The sequence below is a fragment of the Fistularia commersonii genome, chromosome 33, assembly GCF_037954325.1.
Source record: "Fistularia commersonii isolate RoL2024-O1a breed Wild chromosome 33, RoL_Fcom_v1.0, whole genome shotgun sequence".
In the NCBI taxonomy this organism is placed as follows: domain Eukaryota; kingdom Metazoa; phylum Chordata; class Actinopteri; order Syngnathiformes; family Fistulariidae; genus Fistularia; species Fistularia commersonii.
The window spans coordinates 1702074-1715771 of NC_141316.1; the positions used below are offsets into that span (position 1 = coordinate 1702074).

Below are 13698 nucleotides of genomic sequence, written 5' to 3' on the forward strand. Positions count from 1 at the left end.
CTTCAGATTTTGATTCCACTTTTAGTTAATGGTTAAAAAAAAAAAAGTTTTTTCAATATCGGGATGTTAATGCATCATGCTATTTTTGACTTCTATTTTAGCCAGCTCTCTTTGTGTCATGTCATGGATTTTAGTGCTTGTCACAGAAAAAAAATACCGACATAAGGTAATGTATGTATTCGTGTTTTCTGTCATTTTTCTGTGTTTGATTTTTTATTAACGGATAATGTAGTCAAACAGTTCCCCAAAAATAAAATAAAATAAAATAAAATAAAATAAAATAAAATAAAATAAAATAAAATAAAATAAAATAAAATAAAATAAAATTTGATCTGATTCCTCATCTCCATCTCCTAAACTTTGCAGCAAGTCATTTTAAGTATATTTAAATAATGAAAACAGCCTCAAACCAACTTCTATGAGAGTCATGCTGCGTTTACCCCTAGCGTTTTTTTAAACTTGGCCAACATCTGGTCTGCAGGGCTCTTGCTCTCACTGCACTCCAATTCACCTGAAAACAAATGTGGCATGTGGAATTTGGTGCATTTGATAGTTTTGTGCCAAACTAACCGGAGAAAAGAGCAAAGTTCCTTAAGAAGTGACTCAGCAAAATTTCTCTTTGCTCTTCCAGGCTGTCATTGAACGTATAGATTTAGCAAGCCGCTTCCGCTGTGCCTTTTTTGACCTTCAATGTATAGTCAAAGGTGCTGCTTTCATCTTCATCGGCTCTTTTCAAGGTAAATCTCAGTTTTGTATGCAAACAGTAGAATGGCAAACTGCTTCGGCCATGGCTGACATCATTCCGTGGCAATTCGCCGAGACACGATAATGGTATCCTGTGTAGCTGTATCACTATATCATTCTGCATTTGACAGATGTCTCACATTTTTGTTGACTGTTGGAGAAAGAAAGAAAGTGGAAAAAAAAAGAGAAAAAAAATCAAGGTGATTTGAACAAACTTTACGATCTTTCTGTGTTTATTTTGATGACTCACATATATGAAAAAAAAAATCTTCAAATTCCCAGACCAAATGAATGACCTCATCAGAAATTCCAAACAGTTTGTAGCTCCTCTGCAGTGGGTGGAATTCCTGATGGAAGGACCAACTTCTCAATTCGATCATCAATTATTACTCGGAGCTTTGCCTCCATCCCTGCCAGCCTGACAGGAATGTGAATAGACAGAAGTTCAATAGCATCACAAGCAGAAGCTTATAGATGAGGCCAGACATACAGTGAATAATGTAATGAAGAGCCTGGAGTGTGCCACCAGCATAAATAGAGTTAAAAATAGATGCATTATCAATACATTTGAAGAAAATGTTAATTTTAAAGTAGAGGCGTTTATTCATGACACTTTTACACATAATTCATCATTCTTTATTAAAATTGTGTATCAATGACTGAACTTTAAGATACTAGTATGGCAATAACATTTTACAAGTTGTTGTTTTTTTTTCTCAATACTTACAATAACTCATACCCTAATATTTAATTTCACAAGATATTCTGTGGAACCTCTTCTGATGAATCTATGGTTCAACTCAGCTGGTGGAGTGAGAGTTACAGTGTTTGGTTGGTAAAATAATTGTTCTGAGAAGCAGCATTGGGTCGGTGTATGCACAATATTCAAAAAATCTGACTCACAGATAAAAGTGGTGAATTCTTGCAAACACTTAGGCCACCATGAATACCCTGCAGCACCAAGGAAACAGATGTTGTGGTACACAGCTTGAGGTAGAATATTGTGGTGTAACAAGTTTTAGATTGAGAACCCATTTAGAACCCATTCAAAGATAAGATCCTCCAAAAGAAGAAAAAAAGAACAGGTCAGGCGGTGAGTGCTTCAGTTTATTTTGGCTCTGGTCAGCAAAATTTATAAGTCATTTTTACCAGATAAGATCGCTCTTCTATATGCTTTATCACATTTCTAAGAGCACAAATATCCATATGATCGGAATTTTAAATGCCAGAGTTAATCACAATCTTTGCATTTAAAGAAGACACACATTTACTATAGATCACAAAATCTCACAAATTACTGCTATGTAAACTGAATATATACTGTATATAAATACATATGTGCAATATAAATACAATATACTATACTGACCTGTTAGTACTTTTTGAAAATGCTTTCAAAAATAACAATCTTGAATGAGTATTATCAAAAAAACATTTAAATGGTGCTTACCCCACACTACCTGGAAGCCTCATGTCATCATGGCTTTTGATTTCCCTTTGTGTTGGTGAGACGGATTGCTTGAACCCAGCTCATTATAACCTGAGACACACTGTATCTTTCTTTCGTGCTGCCAGAGACGTGAAATCTGGACATCCTTGGGTGAATATAGGTGTCAGGTCAGTAGCAGGCCACAGCACATGCTAACCCTTGACCCGTTGTCTCAACCTAGATTATCACTTCAAATCCTTTTCAAGAGGTACTTAGTCTAGTTGGCAAAATCCACTTGTTTGGGTGTGTTGTTCATTGCTGTGACCGACAGCATTTCTTAGACGGTTAGCAAAAAGAGTGAAGATGAAAGATTGTTCATCTCCAAAGCCTTGCCTTTGGTGTTCCACGTGCAAACCCAGTAAAAGCCAGGCTTCCCCCTTTTTTATCATTTTTTTTTTCTGCTAATGAATATGGGCCACCACCCCCAAGTGTGATGTAAGTGCTGATCTTGCTTTCGACAGTCTACCTACTCCCAGTGCCACCCTAACCTAGACAAATTCTCTCAAATGGATTCATTGTATTGTACATGCTGTCCCTGAATTTATATGACAATCAGCTGACTTTTTTGCCATCTGGTCCATGTCCAGGGTCCTACCATTGTCTGCTAAAGCAACGTGTGCCTGTGTCTGCACACACAGAGAGGCAAACACACACAAATATGCACACACACACATTCCAATACACAGTTGTAAAGCCACAAGTGATATCAAGATAATAAAAAGAGGAATTTAAATTGTGGTTCAAATGCATGAATATTGTCGGTCCGACTACAGAAGATTCCAGATTATATATTTTATGATATTTTATATCAGGGGTTGGCACACAAAGGCCATTTGGACCCAGTTTCCACGGAAAAGAAAACACTAGTAGCCACAATTACTTTTTGACATCGAAAATAAAGGTGCCACCGTATATATTGCTTTTTCATATTTTGCCTACCTGGGGTTGAGTCTTGACAAATTGACGGCGTTTTGGCGGGTATACCGGCTTACGCGAGTTTGATGTGTATTTGGGCGAAAAATGATACATATAATTTTATTTTAATATTTCATGATCACAGTAATCTTCCAATTTAGAACTAAAATTAAAATGAGGAACTCACACAAATAAAATACACTTCGATTAAATACTTATCATTTATTTTCCCAAGCCACTCAGAGCCGCAGTGTAAGGATGAAAGAGACGCATACAGTTCCGGAGCTGAGGGTTGCCGACCCTATTTTATATTATCTATTTAAGATGTTTATTAGTTCAAAATGTCAGTTCTGCAAAATACTCATTAAGCTATTTGGCAAGAAATGTTTGCGAATCACTGATCTTGCAGGCCTAGCGTTTATAACTGGTAGTCATCACAAGTAGTGCTCATCTTTTCCCTTACATCGATGAAGAAAACAAGGATCTGCGTTTTTAGTCTGTGCACCCTCCAGCATGTCAGAGACCAATAGAAGTGTTGCCTTTGGTCTAAGGTCATGACTTCTGGTCTAGGCTGGGGATCATTCTTCCCTCTCCTCATGCTGACAGGCAGCGGGAGCACCTCTACACTCTTATGCCAAGCACACATCGGCCCTCAGGAAGTCCGGCCAGTTATTCGTCTGCTCTGTCAGTCAGTCAGTCTCAGGGGAGCCATCTGTCCGTGCAACGGCTCGCTCCCTCGATATGCGATGTAATCTGCAAGTGTTATTATGAGGTGGGCAGGGGCCTGAGGCTGCAGTCCAGCAGGGGCACTGTGGCCTGTCAGTGTAGGACATCTGCTTGGTCGCTTCACAGTTATGACTGTTGGTTGGAGCTCCCATTCATCTGAACAATACTGAGTTGATAGTGACTTTTCCTGCTCTTGGCAGCACTGAGAAGGGCATTTGCAGCTGTTATCTCTTTCAAGAAACATAAAGAGATTTTCAATTATTCATTGGTAATTTTCCTTTTTCATAGCATCAAACGGAGTGAAAGGTGTGTGAGTGGGTGTGTGTATACAGATTTCATTTCTATTGCTGTTATTTGGCTTGGATTAAAATGAATTCATGTATTTCTATAGATGGTGCCATGGTGAGTGCTTCCACCTAACAGCAAGAGGGCCCCAAATTTGATCCTGGGAGGGGGCCTTTCTGTGCGGAGTTTGCATGTTCTCCCAGTGTCTTCTTGGGGTTCCACCCAGATGTTTGAATAAGGGAAAGGTTACGTAGCCCTGGGATTGACTGGCGATCCTTCCAGAGTATAACCCCGCCTCTTGCAGAGACAGCTGTAATATATATTGTATAAACATATGTACATGTATATACATATATGGTATTTTGGGCATTTCTAAAAACACACATATTGAACACTGATTTAGTTAGCAACTATATTGATGCTGAAACTATATTGATAATGTGATTGGTTCAAAAACTAATTTATCTAAGAAAATAGTGGATTCAAAGTGCTTTCAAAATGAGAAGTGAGTAGTGCTCAGTGTAAAAGGTGGTCCTTTTTGGGATAAGGGGCAAGAATCACATCATTTTAGGAATATATTCACTTTTTAATTATTAAATTGGAAGTGACGTTTTCTTCATTGTGTTTCCTAACACCATTTTTTTATTCATTGATTCATTTTTTTTCATTCTTCCAAATGGCTCATCCAAACAAAACAGTCGTTTTTGCCACGACCAGAAGTGACAACATTTTAATAAGCTCATCAATATATGCATTATTTTCTATTTAGACCTCATTAGGAGTGTACATTAGATTCACTTTAGCATCAGCCCATCATGCTGTGAATGATAAGAAACTATAGAGCTTAAATGAACACACATTTTGATACTCATAACATCAACTGTTGTATGGTTTTAGTGAAATTAAGATTAACAGTTAATTTACTTAGATAATGAAGCAATTCAACTTATTGAAACATGTGCTCCCACACATTAAGTAGCATAGATCTAAAATATCCCAGTAACATCACTAAGGCTTGGTTTTACATGACTTTCTTAAATTTGTTATACTATGGTTCACCATCAAAGCATTGTGAGTTTTTAAAGTTTATAATAGCAGCACTGAAATTGTATGATGATAATAAAATATGATAATCACACACGTTACAATACACCCGTGTCCTAGATCTGCTGAAAGTAATAATACTGACGTGTTATCACGGAGTAAACACAGGTATTGAAAATATTTATCATGACCCTGTTCCATTTAGGTGTTAAAGGGTCCAGCAAGAGAAAAAAGCCCACACCGGAGGGGAAAACCATTTACTGCCCTCAATTGCCTTTATATGACTCTCATTGTTAAGTCAGTCTGCAAGCAGAAATCTGGAAATACCTGAAGGCTGCTGTGTTGAAGACAAACTAGCAAAAGAGTGAGAACATTTTTATTTGCAAAACAAACAAGCAAACAAATGAATAAATACATTTTAAGGGGTCTGTTTTGATTATCTTAAGCACTAGAATTTAATCAATATAAGACCAAATAAACTTCTACTATGTTGAAAAATGCATTTAGGAGCTAGGCCTTTGGTACGAAGCGCTCACATTTCTTTCATTCATTCGCGGAGAGTGTTTTGGGCAAAACGCTTTGAGTCAGACAACCAAACAGTGGGTCGGCCCTCCTGCTATTTAAAAAGCAGGTATGTGCAGGTTTGTGGTGGATAAATAAATTCAGATGCAAGACTTAAACCTCATAGTATTCCCCGTCTCCTGCCCTGGATTTCTAAGAGCATCAACATATAGAATATCAAAGAAAATTAGAAAATTAGATGAATTGTTGCCTGGAATCCATGTTTCCTCACACACACACACACACACACACACACACACACACACACACACACACACACACACACACACACACACACGCACACACGCACACACACACACACGCACACACACATGCAGTGACCAGCTGTTGTATTAAATATTTCATTAACATATAAAAATGAAAAAAATCTCTGAATAAAATACAGAAATATTTAGACCAAAATGAGTGGCTCAGGAACAGCCTTAACACACTCCAGTGTCTCATAAAGCCAGATAGACCGATATGTCTTGTAAGTATCTTAAAGTTGTCAAAATAAACATATTTTGCTATTAATTTATTTTTATTCAATCTTATTTATGTATCTTCATATCTTCTTTAACTTTTTCCTTTTTAGGAGGCAGGTCATGTAGATTGAACTTGTTTTGGGTACAACATATAACACAATTTAAATATTACTCAAAACAGTTCAGAAAGTACATCAACAATATTGGAAATGGCACCTAAAGGCTAATGTTTTATTTAAATTTTATCTATTTATTTATTTGGGGGCGGGGAGATGCTTCAGCAACTTTAAAAAAAAGTTAATGAAGTTGCACTTTTGTACTTACCAATACATTTGTCATCTTTTTCTTTCCCTAACATCAGCCAGCTTCATTCCACAAGTTGTCTTGTTGTTCTGGTACGTGTCCAACGTGTCCTAATGCATCAGTGTAACAAAGCCACTTGTGTCAGCCTTTCACTTTAATAAACAGCGACCAAAAGTGTGAGCTGCATGTGTAGCCAGGCTTTGTCAAGCTACATTGTAAAGCACTCTAATCTATGCCTGGATCATGGTGAATAAGAGCAGTCCTGAACCGCACCAGCTGAGAAATACTTAGAACAGATTCAGCAGTTTGAACAAACACTTGTTTAAGTGGATGTCCTATCGTGGTTTCATTTTGGTTACTTTTCAAAGTGAAAAAAAAAATCAGATGTTCTTCACCATTTACTTCAATAGAGTTAGAATAGCTATATTATTATCCTTGAGTGAGGCCAGTTAGACAGATCATTTCACACTGTTTTAATTCATGATTTTGGGATAACAAAATGTCCATTCAACCGGTTCTATCCAAAATCACCCTCCATTAACAAATGCTTTAAAAGCAGTATTTTCACTGTGGATTAATGTTTGACCTTTTAGTACTTTATTTGACTCAGCCTTACCCGTTTGCCAGTTTCAATATGCGCTAATGCCATGTGATGGGACCTTCAGCGATGGTGGTCACTTTAGATATTTCTCCAAATTCAGGCTCCATATGAGTCACCCAGTGACATTAATATGGAACCTCAATTGACCTCACTTAAAGACTGGAGTTAGAAATCTAAAAACTCCCGAGATTCAGCTGAAATTCCACAAATCAATATCCTAAATGTAACTAAAAGAAATTAAAAGAAAAAAAAAATTAAAAAAACAACTGTCTGACTTATTGACCCAATTCATTGTTACTGCGGCAATGCTTTTTGGAACAAATAGCCAGATGGTCAATAAGTCATTGTAAAATAGCCAACAATTTATACACTGTGTGGACAAGAGTGTGAATCTGTGAATGTTTTATCATACATAGGGGAACTTTGAGCAGAAGTATGTAAAATATGACATGCATATTATGAAAAGACACACATGGATGTCATATGACAATACATAACAACCATGATTTTGTGAAAAAAAGATAGGGAAACCTATATCCACCCACTGTATGTATCTGAAAAAAATACTATAAATTTGTGTTAAAATTCTACTACCTAATGCCTTGGTGTTTGTTTACATTCTCTTTTTTTCCACTGTCTATATGTGATCAAAAAAAATAGATCAAATTTTTTTATTTGTCCAAATTACCGGTTATATAAAGAGACTCTTACAGAGCTGAAACCAAATCTCATTGAACTGTTCTACTTGTGCTCTGCCAATAAAACTATTCTACTCGATGCGATTCGATTCTAAAATCGTTGCTCTGATCGGTCTGAGTTGAGTGTGACAGAACAACTTCTCAATTTCAAATTAAAACATAAATACTTGAAGGCCCAAAGGGTTAAGAACTGTGTAACAAAAAAGAAGTAATAGCTCTGCTCTCAAATTCAATTTATCATCCAACAGTCATGACAAAACATGTTTTGGTTGTTGTTTTAAATGTATTAAAACCAAATTATTGAGAAACACTATAAGAACCTCTAAATTAATGTGTTTCAAACATTTTAAATATATTTTTTGTTAAAAAGTTAATAGGTCTGCCATTTGTGGGAACAGAATCCTTGCTTTAGTGATTCAGCGATCAGCCTCGCTGACTTATCAAAATCTTAAAAAAAAAAAAAAAAAGTAAGGATACCGGGTGAAAGCACAATTGTTAGAATTGTTAAAAGCATGCAATTAATTTCTTTTAACTTAGAACACGATATTTAAATGAGTAATAATAGCGACTTGACATTACAGTCATTTGGCAGACGCTTTTATCCAAAGCAACTTACAAAAAGTGCAATTCAGTCACCGAAGATCCGATGTACCTGTAGTCGGACCACTCAACTCAGAACCAGACACATACATACATTCATTTCATCGTTAATTTCTATTCTTATTTTATTCTATTTTTTTTTGTGTGATGGCTTGGGGCTAAGTGTGATTAGTAGGGTAGTGCTTGGTGAAGAGGTATGTTTTCAGCTCACGGTGAAAGATGGGCAGCGACCCCACTGTTCTGACCTTTTTTTGGGAGCAGACTTGATTTTGGAAAGCCCCAAACAAAGTGTATCTAGATATTTAGTCTACTTGCCTTCTTAGGCTCTTATAACCCTCATTTATAACCTTTCATTTTTTTGCTGCTGTCATCAATCATGAAGATGTTGTGTGTGTGTGTGTGTGTGTGTGTGTGTGTGTGTGTGTGTGTGTGTGTGTGTGTGTGTGTGTGTGTGTGTCTTTTTTAAGCCTTGTTTTTGTTTGCTTTGTTTTTGTTTTGTCTTGCACCTGCCTGTGGTGACAGAAACACATGCAAATCTGAAATCACTGTAGTGGCATCCTACCAATAGGATGAAAACAATAACTATATAACTCTTATTGATACCTTATCGGACGTCTGTTCTTTTTGTATCTCCCTTCAATCGAAAAGGTGGCAGTTCAATTCCCATGTATGCCTGCATGCCAAAGGGTCCTTCAGCAAGACTCTGAGCCCCTTGTTGTCCCTGACAATCCAGTTAGCTCCATGCTTGGCAGCTCTGCTGCCATCATTGCGTGAATGGGTGAATGTAATCCTATGTAAAGCGCTTTGAAACTTCAAGGTAATGAAAATACTGTATAAGTTGAGACCATCTGCTTGATTTTTTATTTCCTTAAATATTTTTAGCTTGATATGGCTTAAGAAAAGTACATGATCAGATGCTTTGGCCAGTTATTTGTTTTACACTATTGTTATTATGTGTAGGTTACAGTTGCTTAGAGTGAAATTCTGTAACCCCGAACTAAGCCACATTTGCTTAAATTTTCACAAATGCTTGGGTTTAAGATCGTTTGATCATTTGCTGAACCTGAAGCTTTTAAGTTAAACCCCGGATCCTCGCCAAAATTCCAGAATAACAATGTTATTCTGTTTTTCAATGAAAATAATTAGAATTAAGAAGAGGATATCATTCTACCATGTTGGGATTTCATCTTGTATGTTTATTTCACGATACATCCTTTTTAATTCTAATGCCTCGTTTTTTTTTTCTTTTTTTATTGGCTTTTGCACAATTACACAAACATCTGTTGAAATATATTAAATGGGAATTATTCTCCCAGCAATGACATGCATTACTCTGTGTAAAATGTGCACTGTTCTATTGTACTTTGTATTGCTAAATATATTTAAGTTTTTAGACTTAATACAGAATTCTGGTCTGAGGACGGATGAAATAATTACAAGGTGGAGCACTGGAATAAATCAGGGCTCCCCTCAGTCTCCCCTCCCCCCACCCGATCTCTTCCATCTGCGTCCATCTCCGCTCCTCTGTGGAAGGAGGGGGGACTCCCCCAACCCCCTGCCCCTGTATCAGACTCAACCATTTAGTCTTGTAGTGCATCATACAAGCCAAATAATGACAAAAATATAAATAAACTGCTGCCTGGCTTCACCACGTGTGACTCAGAGGGAGGCAGGAGGAGTGGTTGAGGGGTAGGGGGGAGCAGTGGGATGCATATTTTACTATATCTCATTATTCAGCCATTAGCTCTGTTCTTTCTAGGGAAATGCTACGCTTAAAGAAAAAAAAATCCTGCTCACCAGCTAAGCTATAAATTAAATTAAGCCGTTGCATCAACTCTGTGATTCTGAAAAGGCGTTAAAAACAGGCCGTAATTGTTTCCAGCCTTAATTGTTTCTCAACTGAAATGAATTCATTTTGAGGGGCGAGCTCTCTTTCTATCCGTGCCATTAGAGCTAGATGTATACTAGGCGATACATCATTTTTTTTTCCCTTCAATTTAACATTTTATTATATTTATCTGAATAGAAAACTAAAATAAACACAAACACATAGCTAAGAGGAACATGGGATAACTGTTAATCAGTTAAGGTGCAATAATAGAAAGAGGTATCACTATATTGTAATTACCTTTGATTCAAGTATGAAGTACTTTACAATCACTGAACTAACATACACACGCACAGAAATGTGAGAAAAGGAAAAAAATATAAGCCCACCAGAAAGTATATATAAAGCTGCGTTATTTCAAAATGTTACAATGGTACAATACATTAAAAATTAAAAAGGGAATGCTAAAACACTATATCTATTAAGTGCATTAGGGAACAAATAACGTGTAAATGTACCAGGGTTTGTTTTTACTGCTTTGTCTTTCTGGTTGAGAAAGGGTTAACGACATGGATCCGACGCTTTCCTATAGTCGTGTGTGTGTGTGTGTGTGTGTGTGTGTATATATGTGTGTGTGTGTGTGTGTGTGTGTGTGCCATACACACGCAGCTTCCCCCTAGCCTCCTCCTCCTTCTAGCCCCTCTCTTTTCTCCAATCACTCCCTTACTTTCCTCAAGGACCTCCCAAGCCTCCTTCGCCCCGCCTCCCCCTCCTACACCCCCCATCCGGACCTCCACCCCCATCCCTGCTCGCCGTCCCTCCCTCCGTACCCATTAGCATCCCTCAGCTTCTCCACCTCCTTCTCAAAGTAAACAGAGGAAAGCGGAGCAGCAGCATCACTTTGCTCTCATCCCCCCTCTCTCAGACACATACACACACACACACACACACACGCGCGCACACTTACCATACGACCCATCGTTCAGGGTGCGCGTCCGCTCTTAGCGCGCCCGAATACGCGTATGTGTGTGTGCGTACGTGCGTGGGGGTGTGTGTGTGCGCGTGTGTGTGCGCGGGCGATCCCTCGTCGGCATCCTCTGACTGACTGACTGCTCGTCATCGCCGCCGCCACCGACAGAAGTAAGGAGGAGAGAAGGGAGGGGACAAGAAGTGGAGAGAGAGGGAGAGAGAGAGCGCAGACTGAGCAGCGCAGCTGAGAGTAGTGTCTCTATGAGTAAGGGGTCCCGTCTCCACATGCTGTGCTCCATGGCAAACTCTGGCTGTGTGCTGCTGTCCGGGACCGGGATGTTAACCCACTCGCTGCAATGCCCCCCTGCCTTCCTCTATCTGCCCCAGGTAAGAAGCACCCACTTCTGTTCTCCCCCAAATCCCCCACCCACTCCCTCTTGTTTGCATTGTTATTCAGTTTCCTTGTATTTCCCCTCGCTTTCCTACAGTCTCTATATCTTCAGATGCACTTTGAGGTCGTTTCTCTCTCAACAAAATATGTACTCAACATACAGTCTCCAGAGTATGTGTGTGTGTTTGTGTGTGTAGCTTTTTTTTTTTTTTTTTGTGGAAACTTCTTGTTCTCCGCTGCTCTGCTGGTTAAACTTGATTTCATCACACGCCCCTCCTCATCACACTCCGAATTGATGAACACATGGAATAGTCCCCCCCCCCCCTCCCCTTTCGTGCGCGTGCGTGCGCGTAGTGGGCAGCGGGACAGGGACAGATGTCGGCTAAGAACTGAATTAGACAATAGAACCAAATGACTTCTTGGAGTGGCTCCACTCAGATGGCTGTTCTCTCCTCATCCTGCCACGTTCCCTCAGTTATCACTCGCTTTGGAAAACTACTTCACTCACAGTGCGCCGGTCACTTCACCCTGTGTATATGCGAGAGGCCGCTTTTACTACTATGTAGCATGTGCAGGGGCCAGCAACCCCCACTTTTCTCCATTCTCTCCCTCTCTCTCTCTCTCTCTCTCTCTCTCTCTCTAGACAGTTTGTTATTGCAGCCGTATAAAATATGATAAGACTGGAGAGAGCTGCCATATAAAATATGAGCAGGCCGCAGTGAGTTAACCTGCCACGTCCAGACTCCAAATAGCCGCCACACATCACCTTTACAGGGCTGCCCGGACCACCAGCCTGCTGGCAAGACGCGCGTGCAGACACGCGTTCATACGTGCGCCAGCTGGGATCCACAACAGTCAGTTCAACGCCGGGGACACGAGCACCACGAGTCCTCGGGGAGGCAGGCTGTTGCTCCCTCGGACTGCGTGTTTGTTTATGTGTACGTGCATCTATTTACCGCTGCACACCGTGTCGCGTTTGGCACGGACCGATTTTAGTTCCTAAATTTCAAAATAAATATCGGAAAAAAATCAGATTGTATTCAAGCGAACATGTGGCTGCAGGAAGTTTCATTTCTCTGAAGTCCGGTTGTTGTTCTTGATTTGTTTTTTTGTTTTTTTTCAACAAACAGCGTAAAAAACAACAAAAAGCATCCATGGAAATGTGGCCACGTGAACTCTTTCTACTCTGTTATGATTTCTCCATTCCTTTTCTAAGCCAGACAAAGTCAAAACAGGTAGAATCTTGAACCTTGTGACTGGTATTAAGTCTTCCCCTTGTCCTGTGATATGTTGACGCTAGGGGAAATGCACGAGTGAAATAAGCATTTAAATAAAACCCAGACAGTCTCCATTTGCAATACATATGTCAAATGTGTCATTTAGTAGTCAAACCTCGGACATTTTTATTGCGTTTATTGGATTTTCCTGGAGTCTGAGACTCCGAGTGAGTCACACCAACTCTAACTACAGGAACTGGTCATATTATCCAACTCAAGATGCGGCATATTCATCTTCACGTAGGACTCGTGATTATTTTTTTACTAGAACAATAACTGGTGAGGAGTGGGAGGCTTCCAGTCAGCATTGGAGACAGAATCCCACCAGGTGTGATTTAATATGGTTCCAGTGTTACCGAGGAAATTGTGAAAATTAAAAACTAGGATGAACCAGGATGCAACTCCAGTGATCAGGGAAGCGAGATCGAGGCGCTGTGGTGAAACAGGAAAGAGACACAGAGGATGAACTTTTTCAGCGCTGACAAAGTGCCAGTGTGTGTTGCTTTTGACTGTGACAGTGTGTTCACCCCCCCCCACACACACACACACAGACACACACACACACACACAAGCGGGATCCTGCTATTCATTTGCCCTCCGCTCATCCAGCCATCCATTAGAACAGACAACACGGATCACAGCTAAACATACCGGCTCTCCTCTAAAACATTCATCTCTTCCCCTGTCTCCGTATCGGATTTCCATTCCGTCTCTTTCCCTCTCTCTCTTTTTTCCCAAGACGGTGGCTTGAAGAAGAAAAAAAAAGTCCTCGTAAGTCAATA

At 39.4% G+C, this 13698-nt stretch overlaps 1 protein-coding gene across 2 annotated transcripts in view; it reads left to right on the top strand.

Moving 5' to 3' along the window:
- Positions 1 to 13698, top strand: part of rbfox3a (RNA binding fox-1 homolog 3a) — a 622615-nt gene that overhangs the window by 462460 nt on the left and 146457 nt on the right. The window lies entirely within an intron of this gene.